The sequence below is a fragment of the Balaenoptera borealis genome, assembly GCF_965194805.1.
Source record: "Balaenoptera borealis genome assembly, chromosome: 1".
Taxonomy (NCBI): domain Eukaryota; kingdom Metazoa; phylum Chordata; class Mammalia; order Artiodactyla; family Balaenopteridae; genus Balaenoptera; species Balaenoptera borealis.
Window position 1 is genome coordinate 138,321,177 of NC_138860.1, and position 17,223 is coordinate 138,338,399.

The window sequence follows — 17,223 nt, forward strand, 5'->3', positions numbered from 1 at the left end:
GGTCCCTACTTTCAACCTCTGAGTGAAAGGAATTAAAGGACCTTTCAGGAACCCTACAAGCCCCAGCAGTGAATCTCACATCATCAGACCACACTGCCCAACGCCCTCCCGCTTGCAGACATCTACCAACACTAGGTCCCTGACTTAGCTCCGGATTCTCTGTGACTCTCCCCAACACTGTTCCCATCATTATTCTTGCGATTTCTTTATCCACGTAGATGATTCTTCCGGTGTCCTGGTCTCTTCATCACTGACTTCTCATGTTCTCTATCCTACTTGGGGGGGCTCATGTGTATTGGTCACACTCTAAACACTGTCATTTTGACTTTTGACGAATGCTGTTTATTTTTATGTTTACCTAGGAAGTTCCTACTTATTCCTAATTTGTACAGAGCTATGTATAAAATATTGATTTCTGAATATATCTTCAGTTTTTCTGATAAAGGGACTAAATGAGTCATAACATAGTGAGTTGGAATAACAGAGCTCATTACAAACGAAGTGAACCAATTTCATTCCTAAATAAACATATTTTAGACGTTTCTTAGTTGAAAGTTGCCAGAGATCAGATGGGTAGTGTCTATTTAACATTAATGAATGGGCGTGGGTGGAGAGAGCCTTTGCATTGTGCAGCTGGAAAAGAATCTATGTATGTCTCAAGAAGGCTGTGATATTTTTATGACAAGAGACAGGAACATCGTTAAAAGTTAAGTAAGGCTCTTCCTTCCCGTCTAGATTCTCCCATCCTTGTGTTTACCAAGTTAATAAAATATTCCTCACTCCCTCTCCCTTGTCTTCACCAGGCCTCCTCACTCTCCATGGCTGCTACTTCTCCTGGGAGTTTCACCATGGAATCCTCTAGCCATCTGGACAGAAGCGGCTCCTCTAACTTCAGCCCTTGCTTTGCTGGAGTCAGGGAATCTGGAATTGGGCTGCTCCCTCAATTTGCTAAGAGCCCTGGGCTCCTGCCCTCGCCCATCCTCAGATCCCAGCCTTTCAGACTCCTGGTCTACTGATCTGGCCTCTACCACTGCATGAGGGCTGCAAATTTCTCATTTATACTTGAATTCCCCACTGGGCTGAGAGCTCTTCTCTGAACCTCTGTCTATTTGTTTGGGTCTTCACACCCTACTTAGCCCTTGCTGGAATCCCAACTCTGTCACTAGTTGTAAAACCTGGAACAAGTAACCTAAGTTTTCTGAATCTCCATTTTCTTTTTCTTTTTTTAGTCCAATATATTTTCAAATATTATAATATTTATTTTCAATACTTAAGATTCATGTTTCTCTTTCCCTGTGATCAATAAAATAAATTGAGACAATAAAAAAGGTTTTTCTGTGTGACTTTCAACAGGAATTGAATCTGCCACCTATGCCACAATAAGAGAAGGATGCCGTAGGGAGCTAAACAACTTAAGCACAAAGACCAATAAATAAGACAGAGAGCAAAGAGGGGAGACAGAGAGAGAAGAGTCAGGGAGAAAGGAAGGAAGGGAGAGAAGGAGGAAGGGAAGAGGGGTAGGAAGGAAGGAACAAAGGAGAGAAGGAAAGAGAGGAAGGAAGGGAGGAAAAGAAACAGTCTCCATTTTCTGCATCTTCTCAGGGCTGTTGTGAGGACGAAATTAGTTTGACTGACAGATGCAGGTATGGATATAGATCAGGATATAGATAGAGATACAGAGATATTCAAGAAATATTAGTTCCCTCCTCAGCCTGCTTTTCCCTCATCTCAGCTTTGGGTGTTATGTCCGTTGCTTCTGGCCTTCTTGAGTCTCCATGAAAGCATGAATTTCCCATACTGTAAGCAGATAGGTTAGGGGATCCCTGGAAAAAGAGAACCAGGAATGGCTTTCTTTTTTTTTTTTTTTTTTTTTTTAATATTTATTTATTTTGGCTGTGCCGGGTCTTAGTTGCTGCACGTGGGATCTTTGTTGCGGCATGTGGGATCTTCTTTGTGGCATGCATGCAGGAACTAATTCTCTGACCCGGGATCGAACCCAGGCCCCCTGCATTGGGAGCATGGAGTCTTACCCACTGGACCACCAGGGAAGTCCCAGGAATGGCTTTCTTGACATAAGAGAACCCATTTTGGCCTAAGCCATTTTGTGATCTCTGCCTGGCCACAATGCTTGCCCTTGAACACGTCTCAGTAATTAATAATCTTAAGGGAAGAGAGGGAATGCAGGAACAAGGGAGGTGCTGTCAAGAAACAATAGTGCAGGCTTGGGGCAGGGTCCTGGATCCTCAAGGGATACACATAATAATATATCTTTGAGTTCTGCAGGAACTAAGGACCCCGCCCAGGTGGAGGACGGAATGATGATGTTGACCCTCCTGACTTCAATCAACTAAAGCATGGAATCTGTCGACTTTTGCCCCAGTTCTATGCTGAATTCTCCTCTGCTCAAGCCCCTTCATGAATATGCTTAAAACTTCTCCAATTTTGCTGTTGGGAGACACCGCTTTGGGAAAGATCCACAATGTTCTCCTTACTTGCTGCAAGTAATAACAAATCTTTCCTTCTCTCAATCTTTGGCTGGGTTGTGTTTATTGGCTCAACACCCACCAAGAGGTGAACCCAGTGTTTGGTAACAATACCCTCACAGACAGTCCTGCGTGCCCACCAGTGCCATGCCATCCCCTCTCCCCTATCTTCCTCCCCAGCATGTGCACTGAGGTCCCTGCTTGCACCAGGGCAGAGCCAGCATAGCTCTCAACAGTTGCACCTGTTTGGATCATCTTCCCTTCTTCCTGTCTTCTTTCCTATCCCCAAACTCCTACTTGGTACTCAGAGTTCAGTCTGAGGGCCAGAAGGACCAGTACCACCGGGAGCTTGTCAGGAATGCAGAGTGCGGTACCCCTCTCCCCAGACCTGCTGAATTACTGTATTTTAACAAGATCCCCAGATGACTCATAAATGCACTACAGTTTGAAAAGCACTGCACCAGATTATTCTTTAGGGCCTAACCCAGTCATCACTTCTATCAAAATGTCATTGACCCTCCCATCCAATTTGTCCACTTACCTCCATGTGGGCGCTGTTACTTACTCATTCCTCCATGCTCCCATCTACCCACCACTCATCCATCCATCCATCCAGCCACTCCTCCATCCATCTTGGAATCTGCAAACATTTAATGAGGATTTATCTTAGCAAGACCTCTCCTCATTGGTGGAGATAAAAACTAAATCCTACAGGTTCCTTTCTCTCAGAGAGATCACAGTCCTATGGAGAAGATAACTAGTCTATAGGCAATTACCAGATATTGATAAGTGCTATTTATTCAGCAGTCACAAATATATTTGCTGGAATAAGGGTTTGAACCAGAGGCTAAACGGTACAAAAAAGGCACACCTCACTCAGCCAATGAGGTCAGGAAGACTAATCAGAGACATTGACATCCAAGCTGAATGTTAGTTCTTTAAGTCTCAGCCTACACATTCCTCCTTCTCCAGGAAGCCTAATCTGATGTCCCTCTACTAGGTTAGGGGCTCCTGCTGTATGATCTATCCCACAGGAATCAGCCTGCCAAAATGCCAAGGAAACACATTCTCGGCCCTGGGAACGACATATGCAAAAGTCTATAGGATAAAAACATCGTGGAGCATGATATATATAGATGATATATATACATCCCCTGCATTGCAATGATCTCTGTTCTTATCTGTCTCCCCTACTCATCTGTGAGCCCCCAAAGGGCAGGACTATGACTTGTTGATCTCTGTATTTCCATCCCCCAGTATAGTGCCTGGCATGTAGTAGGTGTTCAATAAGTAAACAGACAGGACAGCAACAAGAAGATAGGTTTGGAGAGGGGTTTCTTCTGGGTTTAGCTCATTGTCCTTCAAACTGATATCTTGGATGCTGTTCTACAGCAGTAGGATAAGACCACTAGGGAAAACAGTTTTTTTTAATTTAGGAAAAAATTACAGACTATGGCAGGTATATGAGTCCTGTGTAAGCTAAAATTATCATTAAAAAAATCTCATTCATTGGAAACAGTCAAAAGGGTGGAGGAAAAAGTTCAGAGGTGGCTGAATAGTAAAGCATGAGCGCATGTTTTTGGTTTCACTGCCTCGCCAGTTTCAGGTCCAAGGGCACATATGTCCTTTTCTGCAGACTCATGTATGTGACTTAGTTATAGCCCCTGTGTTACATTTCTTCTGCATATAATGCAGAGGTGTGTGCCTCTTTTGCTCATTGCTGAGAAGGGAGCCAGACATCAGCTGGCTTGTTCTGGTTACACAAGCTGAAGTTGAGAGAGCCTTAACTCTCACCCCGTTTTTCAAATTCTACTGGGATTATGAGCTTTAGAGTCAAACAGACATTAAAAGTCTTCTAGTCCACCAGTCTCCAACTTTCAGCCCTTGGCTCCATTAGAGTTATTGCAAGAGGTCTGTGAATCTATACTGGCACCTTGCACTGCGTTCGGCCTGAATTATAGTTACACATGTGTACACGTATGTACTATATTTTTCAGATCATAGTATAGTGATTTAGAACACTGACTCTGGAGCCAGACTGTCTGGGTTTGAATCTCAGCTCCACCTTTACAAGCCATGTGCCTTGAGGTAAGACACTTTCTGTGCCTCAGTTTCCCCATCTGTAAAATGGGTATAATAACTATACCTCTCTCACAGGATTACATGAGCTAATATTCATTTAGTGCCTAGCATAGCTTCTGGGACATAACAAGGACTATATAAATGTTGGTTAAACAAAACAAAAAGAAAGCTGGTAGTAGCATTTATTACAACTCTAATAAATAATTATTGTGTGTATATTTAACACTGTCTGTCTCTCCCTAGCTTGTAAGGGCATAGGAAGGCCAAGTTGGCCTCTTTCCTTTTCTTTTTTAAAAAAAATTTTATTGGGGTATAGTTGATATACAATGTTGTGTTAGTTTCAGATGTAAAGCAAAGTGAATCGATTATACATGTACATATATCATGTACATGTATGTCATATACATGTACATATATCCACTCTTTTTTAGATTCTTTCCCCATGTAGGCCATTACAGAGTATTGAGTAGAGTTCCCTGTGCTATGCAGTAGGTCCTTATTAGTTATCTATTTTACAGTGTGTATATGTCAATCCTGGCCTTTTTCTTAATGATATCTACAATGCTGGCAAAGCAGCTGGCACATAGTGTTTGATAGATACTGTTACGCATGGTAGACTCTTCACTTCTTTCCTCACTCCATCTCCCCTGCTCAAGAACCTACTATGGCTCCCTATTGCTTACTGCACCAAATCCAGTGTCTTTGCCTGAATTTCAAGGCCTAGGAAACCTGGCCACATTTAGTCTCTCTGTCCCATGCATTCTCAACAAGGGCAATATCGCCCCCAAGGGGGCAAATATTGGTTCTTGGAGGTTGAAAAAAATCCTACTCTTTTTATGTATGTAGCATATGAACAGACCTATAGTACATAACAGATATACAAATAGCTGTGGTATTAAGATTTCATTGGAGGGGGCAATTAGGAAAAATGTCTACAACAGTTCCTGGACTATAATGAAAAAGGGTTTAAGAAACATTGATGTAGCCTATTTCTCTCAAGAGGAAGAGCACTCAGAGCATAAAGGGCCGAGGACATCATTTTCTCTTCTTTGGTCCTCAGTTCTCAGGGAAGTCAAATGAGGGAGAGCTGCCTGTGACCTCTGAGGCCCTTCTCAGCCCTGACAGTTAATGACCCCAAGAATCAGGCGCTCACCAAGCCCACATGTATGTACTCGCCCAGAGCCTTTGCCCCTTGCAGAAGTGAATCTCATTCCCACCCACTGGCCTTCGTTTACTCATGTCACTCGCCAACCCCTCCTCTCCACCCCGACAGACTCCCAGAACCTCTATCTTCTCCTCCCCTTTTTGACCCCCTACCTCCTTCATATGAAGCCTGTCTGGGTACCACTCCCACCTCCAATCCAGGTAGTGCTGGCCTGGGTGTGTGAGCTAGGATGTGGGTGATGGATGATTCCTCAGAGCCCTAGGAGGTGAGATTTCCAGCTGGCCCCCAGCATGGTGCTTGGCATGAGATCAATGCTTAATAAGTACTTGCTGAGTGAAGAACGCATGAATGAATGAATGATTTGTCTGTATCTCCCTAGCTTGTAAGGGCATAGGAAGGCCATCCCCTTTCACAATGTCTTCCCCATCCCCTTTCACAATGTCCAAAGCAGCAAAAAACTCATTGGACAGGGAGCATGGTCCTGTCTGGGTTTCCCCGGAAACCATGAGACAAGGATCGGAGTGCAAGTGGTCTGTTTGGAAGGTGACTCCTGGAGACACTGGTAGAGGAGTGGGGAAGTGAGATAGGAAAGGAACAGACACCAGTAACTGTTGTGATATTAAGCAAGTCACCACTATGGACAACCAGAGCTTCATTCGACTGGAGCTCTCTGGGAGTCAGTGTAGTCACCCCACAAGAGAGGAAGGAGCTGCGGTGCTTATCCACCAGATCACATTACACTATGGTGGAGAGCTGTTCCCAGGAGGCATGAATTCCCTGGAAGTCCCAGCCTGTGGCAGGTGAAGGCACAGTGGTCACCGGCATCTGGAGAATGCCCTCTTCCAAAGAGACCCAGGCACTGGCAGTTGATATTCAGGCCAGAACTACGGAAACAGTTAAACCAAGGGACATGGTGGGTAGGAGAACCTACACCATCTGCTACACGGATGCAGGCAAAGAGTGAGGGAGAAATGACTGCTCAGAACCTTTCCTTCTCCCCTTCCCAGGGTCCTAAATACGATCCATTCCAAACAGATAGGAAGACTCTCTTGCCTTTGTAAAACACCTAGTACATTTTTACTGTTCTTTCACCTTTCTAGCACATCAACCCTAAGGGGATTCCCCTGCCATGTTGCCCAGTGTCCATCCCTGGATGGGGTCCCTGGAGTTAAAAATGTCCTGCCTGAGAGGCAGGCAGGGCAGGAGAGCTGGTGGTGTGGGCGCCATTACTCTTGTCTCCATTTGAACTAAAACACCCTTTCATTAGAGACAGAGTGAGCGAAAGATGAGCAGAGGTCGGCGCCCTTGTCTCCGCCCTAGGAGGTGGTGTGTTAGGATGCTGTGGCGCTCTACTCCAGCTCCTTCCTGTCCGGTAGGACCCACCAAACCTGGGCTGCTCTGTCCTCAGGCTGCCCTGTGTGCAGCTCTATGAGCAAAGTCAGCGACAAGGAAGCATAAGCTGCGCTTGACGAAGGGCCCTCTGACCCCCGCATCCCACTTGGACTTGGGAAGAAAGAGCCCTGAGCTTTAGATTCGACTCTGCCACTAACTTCCTGTAAAGCTGCAGCCAAGCCATTTAGCCTCTCAACCCTCATTTGCCACGTGTATGAAATGGTTCAATTCTCCTGTTGCCACTGAGAGATAAGGCCTGAGAAAGTGTTTTACAGACTGTAAATTGCTGTAAAAATATAAGATATTATCCTCGTTGTCGTTAATCATGTCTCCTGTCTCTGAACTCCTAGTGTGCTTGTGTCAGAACCACACAATTGCACTCGCATTTTCGCCCATCGTTGCAATTTTTTAAAAAATAAATTTATTTATTTATTTATTTTTGGCTGCGTTGGGTCTTCATTGCTGCACGCGGGCTTTCTCTAGTTGCGGCGCGCGGGTTTCTCATGGCAGTGGCTTCTCTTGCTGCAGAGCACGGGCTCTAGGCGCATGGGCTTCAGTAGTTGTGGCTCAAGGGCTCTAAAGCACAGGCTCAGTAGTTGTGGCGCATGGGCTTCGTTGCTCCGCGGCATGTGGGATCTTCCGGGGCCAGGGCTCGAACCCATGTCCCCCGCACTGGCAGGTGGATTCTCAACCACTGCGCCACCAGGGAAGCCCCATCGTTGCGTTTTGAACGACTTGCCATTCCCTGCAGGTGCCATGTTTTTTCTTGTCTCCAACGACTCCCTCTACCTCTGCTCACGTTGACTCCTGGTTACCTCCTACTCATCTTTGAGGACTCGGCTGCAGTCATGCTTCTCCCGGCATGGTCTCCAGACCCCCGCCCTCTGCAGTCTGAGGAGGAAGTCCCACCTGTGTGTGCCCGTGCCTCCCTGGATACCCCTCTGTGGTTTACTGCCTGCTTTGTCTCCCTGAAACTTCTGCAAAGCAGGGAGACTGTATTAGTCTGCTAGGGTGGCTGTAACAAAATACCACACGCCGGGTGGCTTAAACAACAGAAGTTAATTTTCTCACCATTCTGGAGGCCAAGATGAAGGTGTCAGCAGGGTTGGTTTCTTCTTCTTCTTTTTTTTTTTTTTAATATTTATTTATTTGGTTGTGCCAGGTCTTAGTTGCGGCACGTGGGCTCCTTAGTTGCAGCATGTGGCATCCTTAGTTGTGGCATGCGAACTCTCAGTTGTGGCATGCACGTGGGATCTAGTTCCCTGACCAGGGATCGAACCTGGGCCCCCTGCACTGGGAGCACGAGTCTTAACCACTGCTCCACCAGGGAAGTTCCAGGGTTGGTTTCTTCAGAGACCTCTCTCCCTGGCTTGCAGTTGGCCATCTTCTTGTGTCTTCATGTGGTCATCTCTCTGTCTGTTGTGTCTGTGTCCTAATCTCTTTTTCGTAGGACAACAGTCATAGGTGTCCCCAAGGGCCCCGTTTTAACATGATCATTTCCTTAAAGATCCTGTGTCGGGGGTGGGGGAGGAGGGATAAATTGGGAGACTGGGATTGACATATACACACTACTATACATAAAATAGATAACTAATAAGGACCTACTGTATAACACAGGGAACTCTACTCAATACTTTGTAATGGCCTCTATGAGAAAAGAATCTAAAAAAGAGTGGATATAGGTATATGTATAACTGATTCACTTTGCTGTACACCTGAAACTAACACAACATTGTAAAGCAACTATACTCCAATTAAAAAAAAAAAAGATCCTGTGTTCAAACAGTGTTACATTCTAACGTGCTGGGGTTAGGGCTTCAACCTACAAATTTGGGAGGGACAAAATCAAGTGTGACAGAGATTTTGCTTTTATATCTCTGTATACAACTCTGTGCTGACACACTGAAATTGTCCAATAAGTGCTTTTGAGTCAGTGAATGAAGAAATGAACAGATATGTGTTGTACATGTTTTCTCAACCAGAGCATAAAGCTACTTGAGGACAATGAAAGAACACTAGCCTTGAAATCGGGAGACCTGGATTATTCTCCTCTGCTTCATGTCAGTGGAGGAGGAGATCCTTTTAGCAGCAACTTCAAAAGATGCCCCTTTACCTGGACCTAACATGCCTGTTCCACTCCTAAAGCCATTGGAGATTCAGAGCATTTATTCTTCACAATGCCTAGAGCACTTGCCAAATTCCAGGCTCCTACAATTTCAACCCAAGAAAATGCCATCTGCTGCTCAAAAATTGATTGTTGGCCACCTTTTATCTGTTATATTCTCTTCCAGTGAGAAACCGCGTTTTCCTGCAGGGTGAGTGGTTCTTCCATAGCCACTTAGAAATCACTGGGGAATCTATTGTCTTTACTGTTGCAGCTTGATTAGTCATTAGTGTTTATTCAGCCAAAACATTTCAGACACACATGAATTACAGCGTTTTGGCTTTGGAAGGAACCTTAGAAAGCATGGGCCATGAAACTTTAGACCCGAGTATAAACCCTGCTTCCTTGGACAAACTAAGGTTTTCTCATCTGCCAAAGATGTGGAGTAATATTTAACAGACTTATTCTGAGTATTGAATAGGATAATGTGTATATAGTGCCTCAGACATAAGAGGACTGAATAACTGTTCGTTTTCTTCATCTCTCCATTTTACAGATGGGCAAATCAAAGCCCAGAGGAGGAAAAAGCCCTTAGCCCTAAGCAAATCAGCAGCTTTTTATTTTTATTTTATTTATTTATTTTGGCCATACTTCGCAGCATGTGGGATCTTAGCTCCCCAGCCAGGGATCAAACCCACGCCCCCTGCATTAGAAGTGCAGAGTCGCAACCACTGGACCACCAGGGAAGTCCCCCTCAGCAGCCTTTTAAACAAGTCAGAGTTTGAACCCTATTTTCTTAAAATTTTTAAATTTTATTGTGGTAAGAACATTTAACCTGAGATCTAAGTGTACAATACACTATTGCTGACTGTAGGCATGGGGTTGTATAGCACTTATTCTTTAGAACTTATTCACCTTGCTTAAATAAATTTAATACCTGTTGATTAAACTCCCCATTTCCCTCTCTTTCCAGCCCCCGGCAACCACCATTCCATTCTTTGATTCTATGAATTTGACTATTTTAGATACCCCCATATAAGTAGAATCATATAGTATTTGTCTTTCTGCAATTGACTTATTCCACTTATCATAAGATCCGCATGGTTCATCTGTGTTGTCGTATATGGCAGGATTGCCTTCTTTTTAAGTCTGAATAGTATTCCACTGTGTGTGTCCCTGGGGTCTTGATTTCAAGTCCAAAATTATTCTTTTGGCTCCATGCAGGATTTGTAAAATCTCTTTACCCACTAAGGAAGTAATTTTTCCTGCACAACAAGCAGATATCTGAGTTTGACAAGTCACCAAATAAAGAAGAGCAAACATTTGAAAAAGAAATGCACCCGTTTTCTATAAGAGACTGGTGTCCAACACTCAGGGATCTCACAGACAAGCGAAGACAACTTCCCCCAGAATGCTTTGCCACCCAGGCTAGTCTAGCTGGTAATGAAAGTTTAAATTCAGGCCTATGGGTATAACTGTGCAAAATACATTTCCCATCATGAGCTCACTAATGCACCCCTGCTCTCAGCATTACCCTCCAGATATTTCTGAAACTTTAGACAGAGGATGAACCTCCACTTGAGGTCAACGCCTCTCATTAGATTTCCAGCTTCTATCTAGTCTGGCCTCCTGGTTGACATCAAAATTCTCTTTGTAGAACAGAGATCTGATCTTGTCACTACTCTGCTCAAAAACTCTACATGGTTCCTGATTTCTACAGGATGAAGTATAGACTTTTAAACACAAAAACAGCAAAAGTATGTGTTAAAATGCATGTACACATCTGGCCAGATCATATGTATATCAGTTTTCGAGGGCTGCCAGAACAGAATGCCATACACTGAGTGACTTAACAGAGATTTATTTCTCATAGTTCTGGAGGCTAGAAGTCCAAGATCAAGGTGTCAGCAGGGTTGGTTTCTCCTGAGGCCTCTCTCGTTGGCCTGCAGATGACTGCCTTCTAGCTGTAATCCCACATGGTCCTTCCTCTGTGTGTTCATGCCCCTGTTGTTTCTTTGTGCGTCTAAATTTCTTCTTATTAAGAGGACACAGGGGAGTTCCCTGGTGGCGCAGTGGTTAAGAATCCACCTGCCAATGCAGGGAACACGGGTTCGAACCCTGCTCTGGGAAGATCCCGCATGCTGCAGAGCAACTAGGCCTGCACGTCACAACTACTGAGCCTGAGCTCTAGAGCCCACAAGCTACAACTACTGAGCCCGTGAGCCACAACTACTGAGGCTGTGTTCCACAACTACTGAAGCCCGTGCCTAGAGCCCGTGCTCCGCAACAAGAGAAGCCACCGCAATGAGAAGCCCGCGCACCGCAAAGAAGAGTAGCCCCCACTCACCGCAACTAGAGAAAGCCCGCGTGCAGCAACGAAGACACAACACAACCAAAAATAAAATAAATAAAATTTTTTAAAAAGGACACAAAGTCAGATTGGATTAAGGCCCAGTCTAACAGCCTATTTTAACTTAATCATCTCTTTAAAGGCCCTATTTCCAATTCTAGTCTCATTCTGGGGTATTGAGGTTAGAACTTTCCCCAAATATATAAATCTGGGGGGTGACACAATTCAGCCCATAACAATATATGTGCATTAAATATGTTTTAAAACTGTACATTCTAGAAAGAGTTTGTTTGAAAGGTATTATAAACCAAATTATTTAGTTAATTTTTATATTTCAGATGTAACTTCTACTGGATGGGAAGACCAAGAATTTGGTATTACTAAAAGTATATCTGGCTTGAGTTGGACTTTGAGAACTGCCATAGTAGAACTCCCAGAATTCTTGAATATGCTAGGTCTCAATCAATGTTTCCTGGTTCATTCTCAATAACACTGTGACTTAAAATTCCATCTTATTTAATTTGTATCCCCAGCCCAACACCTAATAAGGATTCAGTCATTATTTTTTTAATTCAGTGAAATTAATCATGCAAAGTCCCATCCTTTTCGTGCCCAGTTTTCGGTCTCACTAAGCATCAGTCTCTTCCCCGAGCATACCTCTCACTCTTGTGTTTTACACATGGTGTTGTCTCACCCTTGACTGCGCCTTTGTCTAGAGAGCCAACACAGCCATGGAGACCTGACACATATGTTGCAGATAAACACTCCCTCTTTTATCCTCCCATTGTATTATGTACCTCTTGCTACTTAGTAGATATCAGAATGTATTTTATTTTATTTATTTATTTTTAAAATAAGTTTATTTATTTATTTATTTATTTATGGCTACGTTGGGTCTTCATTGAGGTGAGCAGGGGCTACTCTTTGTTGCGGTACGTGGGCTTCTCATTGCGATGGCTTCTCTTGTTGTGGAGCACAGGCTCTAGGCATGCGGGCTCAGTAGTTGTGGCACACGGGCTTAGTTGCTCCGCGGCATGTGGGATCTTCCAGGACCAGGGCTCAAACCCGTGTCCCCTGCATTGGCAGGTGGATTCTTAACCACTGCGCCACCAAGGAAGTCCCAGAATGTATTTTAAAGGTCAGTTTTCCCATCTCCCTCACTATACTTTATACTCCTTCAGGGCAAGAAGAATATTCTATCACACATAGGCGCTTAGTAAATGTTAGCTAGATGAGTTGGTCTGCCATTCTGCATGGTGGCATGGGTGGCAGTCATACACCCGCATGGACCCAAAGCATGAGTTTGCCTTAGCCCCGTGTTTTTTCCAGACCCATAAACATCCACAAGCCCAACCTGACCCCAAGACAAAGAGAGGAAAGAAGTCCTTTCATGATGAGGTCCCAGGATCCTCAGTTCTACCCTCAAAGAGTGCCCAAAGCAAAATACAGCTTTGGAAGTGATTGCTCCACCTTCCCCAGCCCACCCTCCTTCCTCTAAGCCACTCCGTCATCTGACTTTAGCACTGGGAATTTCTCAGTCCAGTTTCAGGCTATGCTAAAGAACGAACAAGAATTGTCTGTCTTTGAGAAATGTACATGACCTTTGATAAATGGGGAGAGAGGGGATATTTTGTTATGTATGTAACTGGAAGAGAAAACACATAATTGCTAATAATTGTCTTTGGGAGGTGATATTATGACAGATTTTTACTTTATTCCCTAGAATAGGTTGCATTGTCTAAATTTTCTACAAAGACCACATTTGACTTTTATAATTGAAAATAAAGATACAATAAAATCCCCTCATAGCATCCTAGTGGGGTCAAAAAATTCAATTGTGTAAGATGTGTGGTCTTGGCCCTGTGAGGTTACTGAAATGACCAGGGCAAACCAGGTCAGCCAGCCCGGGGGTTTCGGGGGTCAGCCAGTGCCGTCCAAATCTGTCCTTGCCCTGGCTGGGGTGTGGCACTTCCTACTGGTGGTGGATCAGAGTGGTAATTCACAGCCTCTTCCTCTTGGCTGACTGACTCTTATAATGTCAGCCCAATACTGGGGACATCGGGCGCCCTGGCGAAATGGAGCTCTCTGTCTCCCAATACACAGAGGAGAGGATGAGAGAGAGGTCAGAGGAGAGGTGGGGAGATGTTCCCTGGGGAGACCTCCCTTCAGGAGAGAAGTGGCTGCGTGGCCGCATGGAGCCCTGCTGGCTGACAGCCTCCAGTTACCAGCATCTTCAGCATCTGCCTCAGGATCAGCTTAGGAGCTGAGGTCATTCTCCTTTTCAGCAACCCCTAGCCAACAGCTAAGCATGGCAGGATACTAGGGCCTGGTAGTTTTTGCCCAATGTGGACCTATTCTGATGGGCGATCTTGGTTCCAGAGCTTCCCAGTGGGTCATCCAAGACTCTCTCAGATCATGGTCTCAGGCTTTTCCTACACAGTCCTGCTTCTTCCCCTCTTTTATCTTCTTTTTTTTTTTTCATTTTAACAGTTTTTAATGAAAGTTGTATACAAGATTACTTCATTCCTGCATCTTCTCAATTGTTTCTTCCTTATATTTGCCCTTTTCCTTTCCTACTTGGTGAGATTTGGCTTTATGTTCAAGGATCTTTTTGCGGTCTTTGTCCAGTTTTAGTCTGGTGATAACCACCTTGCTGGGGTGAATGCCCACGTGGACAGTCGTGCCATTAGCCTTCTCCCGCTGCACTCGTTCAGTGTAGATGACATATTTCTTCCTGTAAACCTGGACTACTTTGCCAATTTGCTGCCCTCTGTAGTGCCCTCCTACAACCTGAACTTCATCATCCTTTCGGATGGGCATGGATCGGACATTGTACTTCTGTCTCAGCTCCTTAGAAAGAGGGGAAGACATAATCTTCCTGCGAATGTGGGAAGGCGCATTGAAATGCCTTTTCCGGTTCTTGCTTCGGTCAGAAGTCACAAAGGGATTGAACTTCATTTCGGCCGCTAGCGCTTCAGCGATGGCCGCAAAAGGGAAGAGCCCCTCTTTTATCTTATACAGACATTGTCTCCGACAAACCTCTTGCACTCCCAACTGCAGCTTAGTGGACCCTACTGACAGAGTTTTACACACACACACACACACATACACACACACGTGTAAGGACCCATGAGTCTGACTAACACCTGAGCCCTCCATGCCGCACGGAAGGACCTGCTCATTTAGCTAACACATGCTGAGTACCTACTCTGTGCAGGAGCATTGTTCCTGCCCTCAACCAAGCCCTGTCTAATGAGGGACACAGAGAGGAAAATAAATCAGCAAAATACATTGTGAGATCTTAGTGTAATACATGCATGCTTCTAATTGTTTAAGTACATGGAAATCTCTAATGAGTTCCCAATGTTCTCATCCTACTGTTTTCTTTGAGTGAACGTTCCTCTTGCAATCTTGTTTATCATTTGGCTTTGCAATGTCTTTTGCTACTGACAAAACAGAGTTAAACTCAAATGCATATCCAATGGGGAAACTCTAATAAATTCTAAATTGGGGACTTGAATTAATGAATCCCTGAATAACAAGAGTTGATTATACTGCCCTTTGTATTCCAGTTCCTGGTGTTTTATTGGTTTTGTCTCTGAAATGACTGATGATCAGCAGATCTAATAATGACAGTAATGGCTGAAGTCCAAAAATAATAAGACTTAAGCCACAGTCACATTAAAGCCGGTAATAATAATAAGCCTCTACCCATACATTAAAGCCTTAGCTTGCTAATTGTACCTGTAACCTAAGCAAACAACTGCTAAGAGGAGAACCAAGAACACGACAGAGGAGCCAATATTCTGTGGCATCACAAGTTGGACTTTTTCTATTTTAAGAAACTCTAAAAGAATTTGTTGCCGCCCTCGGGGAGTTCACAGTGAGGTAGAAGTTGGGTCACATATTAGTTTTCTAGATCACTTATAAAAGGGCCTGATAAACAACAAGGTCCTACTGTATAGCACAGGGAACTATATTCAGTGTCCTGTGATAAACCATAATGGAAAAGAATATGAAAAAGAATGTATATATATGTATAACTGAGTCACCTTGCTGTACAGCAGAAATTAACACAACATTGTAAATCAATAATACTTCAATAAAAATTTTTTAAAAACTTTTAAAAAGGGCCTGCATCGTGTCTTTGACACAAAAGCATCCAAGTACACCAGGCTTCTGGCGATATATATGTATAAACACACACACACACATATATAATATGTATATGTATATATACATACATATATATACACACAGCTACATACATATATACACAGATACATATATACACAGATAACTATATATGTGTGTATATATATATATACACATATATATTTAATCTGGATCCCTGTTCTCGGGGCTGTGTGGAAGTCCAGCACCTACCCAAGATTTCAGGGGGCTCCTCCTGAGAGGGTGGCTGCAAGTCTCCTTCCATGGCTCACTCAGCCAGCCTGCTACCCGCTTGATTCCTCTTGACCACCCTGTACACTCTCAAGCCTCCTGAGATTGCTCTCCTCTCTGCCCCTCTGCACCCCTGCACGCCAATATTCTTTCTCCCCTCATTCTCCATAGTGGTAGCAACATGGGGCTAATACAAGTTAAAAACTCTTACTGACTGTATAAGAATAATAAAAGCAGGTACAGGGTAGCCCAAACAGGAGTCAACTAAAGAACTCCTCCAAATCAATAATAAAAAGAAAACCCAGTTTTTAAAAATGGAGAAAACACTTGATTTCAAAACAGACGTTTCAGAAGTTATATGAATCACTAGTACACACATAAAACGGTTTTTACCAGTGTTCGTGAAAATACCATGTAAATTTGTGTGAATACCTCATTATTCATCAGAGAAATGCAAATTAAAACCGTGAGATACAATTTCTTACCCACTAGAATGGCTGCATTTTAAAGGAATGACAAATATCAAGTGTTAGCAGTGACATGGAGCTCCTAGAACTTATGTACATTGCTAGTGGGGGATAAGATAGTACAACCACTTTGGTAAACTGTTTGGCAGTTTATTGTAAAGAATATACCCACACTGTGACCAGGAATTCCACTTCCAAGCATCTACCCAAGAGAAATGAAAATATATGTACACAAAAATCATATAGGAACGTTCATAGCACCTTTATTCATAATAATGAAACCTGGAAACAAACTAAGTGTTCGCCAGCAGGAGATAAACAAATTGTGAATCTTTTGTATTTAAAAGCATAGTAATAATAATAATAATAAGAAGAAGAATGAGAAGAAATTATTGATATCCATATTAACATTGATGAATCTCAAAGGTATATTGAGCAAGACACAAACGAGTACATACTGTTTGATTCCATTACAAATTTCGTGTGGAATTAAAAAACAGTCGAAACTAATTTATGGTGATAGAAATCAGAACATGTGTTACTTAGGGTGGGAGTGGGACAGACTGACAGGAAAGGGACATTTCTGGGTAATGGAAAAGATCTTTATCTTAATTAGGGTGGTGGTTAGAAGAGGGTGAACAATGGTCAAAACTCATTGAACTGTACACCTAATATGTGTGCAATTTGTTGTATGTAAACTATACTTTAAAAAAATCCTAATGCCTAGGCCACCCCCTAGTCCAATGAGATCGTAGTCTCTATGGGTAGAATGAGGG

General features: G+C 43.6%; 1 pseudogene across 1 annotated transcript; it reads right to left on the reverse strand.

The window, feature by feature from the left end:
• Nucleotides 1–14,025: 14,025 nt before the first annotated feature.
• On the reverse strand, nt 14,026–14,594 carry LOC309612977 (large ribosomal subunit protein uL24 pseudogene; annotated as a pseudogene). Its single transcript has one exon. The product of its transcript is annotated as a large ribosomal subunit protein uL24 pseudogene (transcript).
• Nucleotides 14,595–17,223: the final 2,629 nt, after the last annotated feature.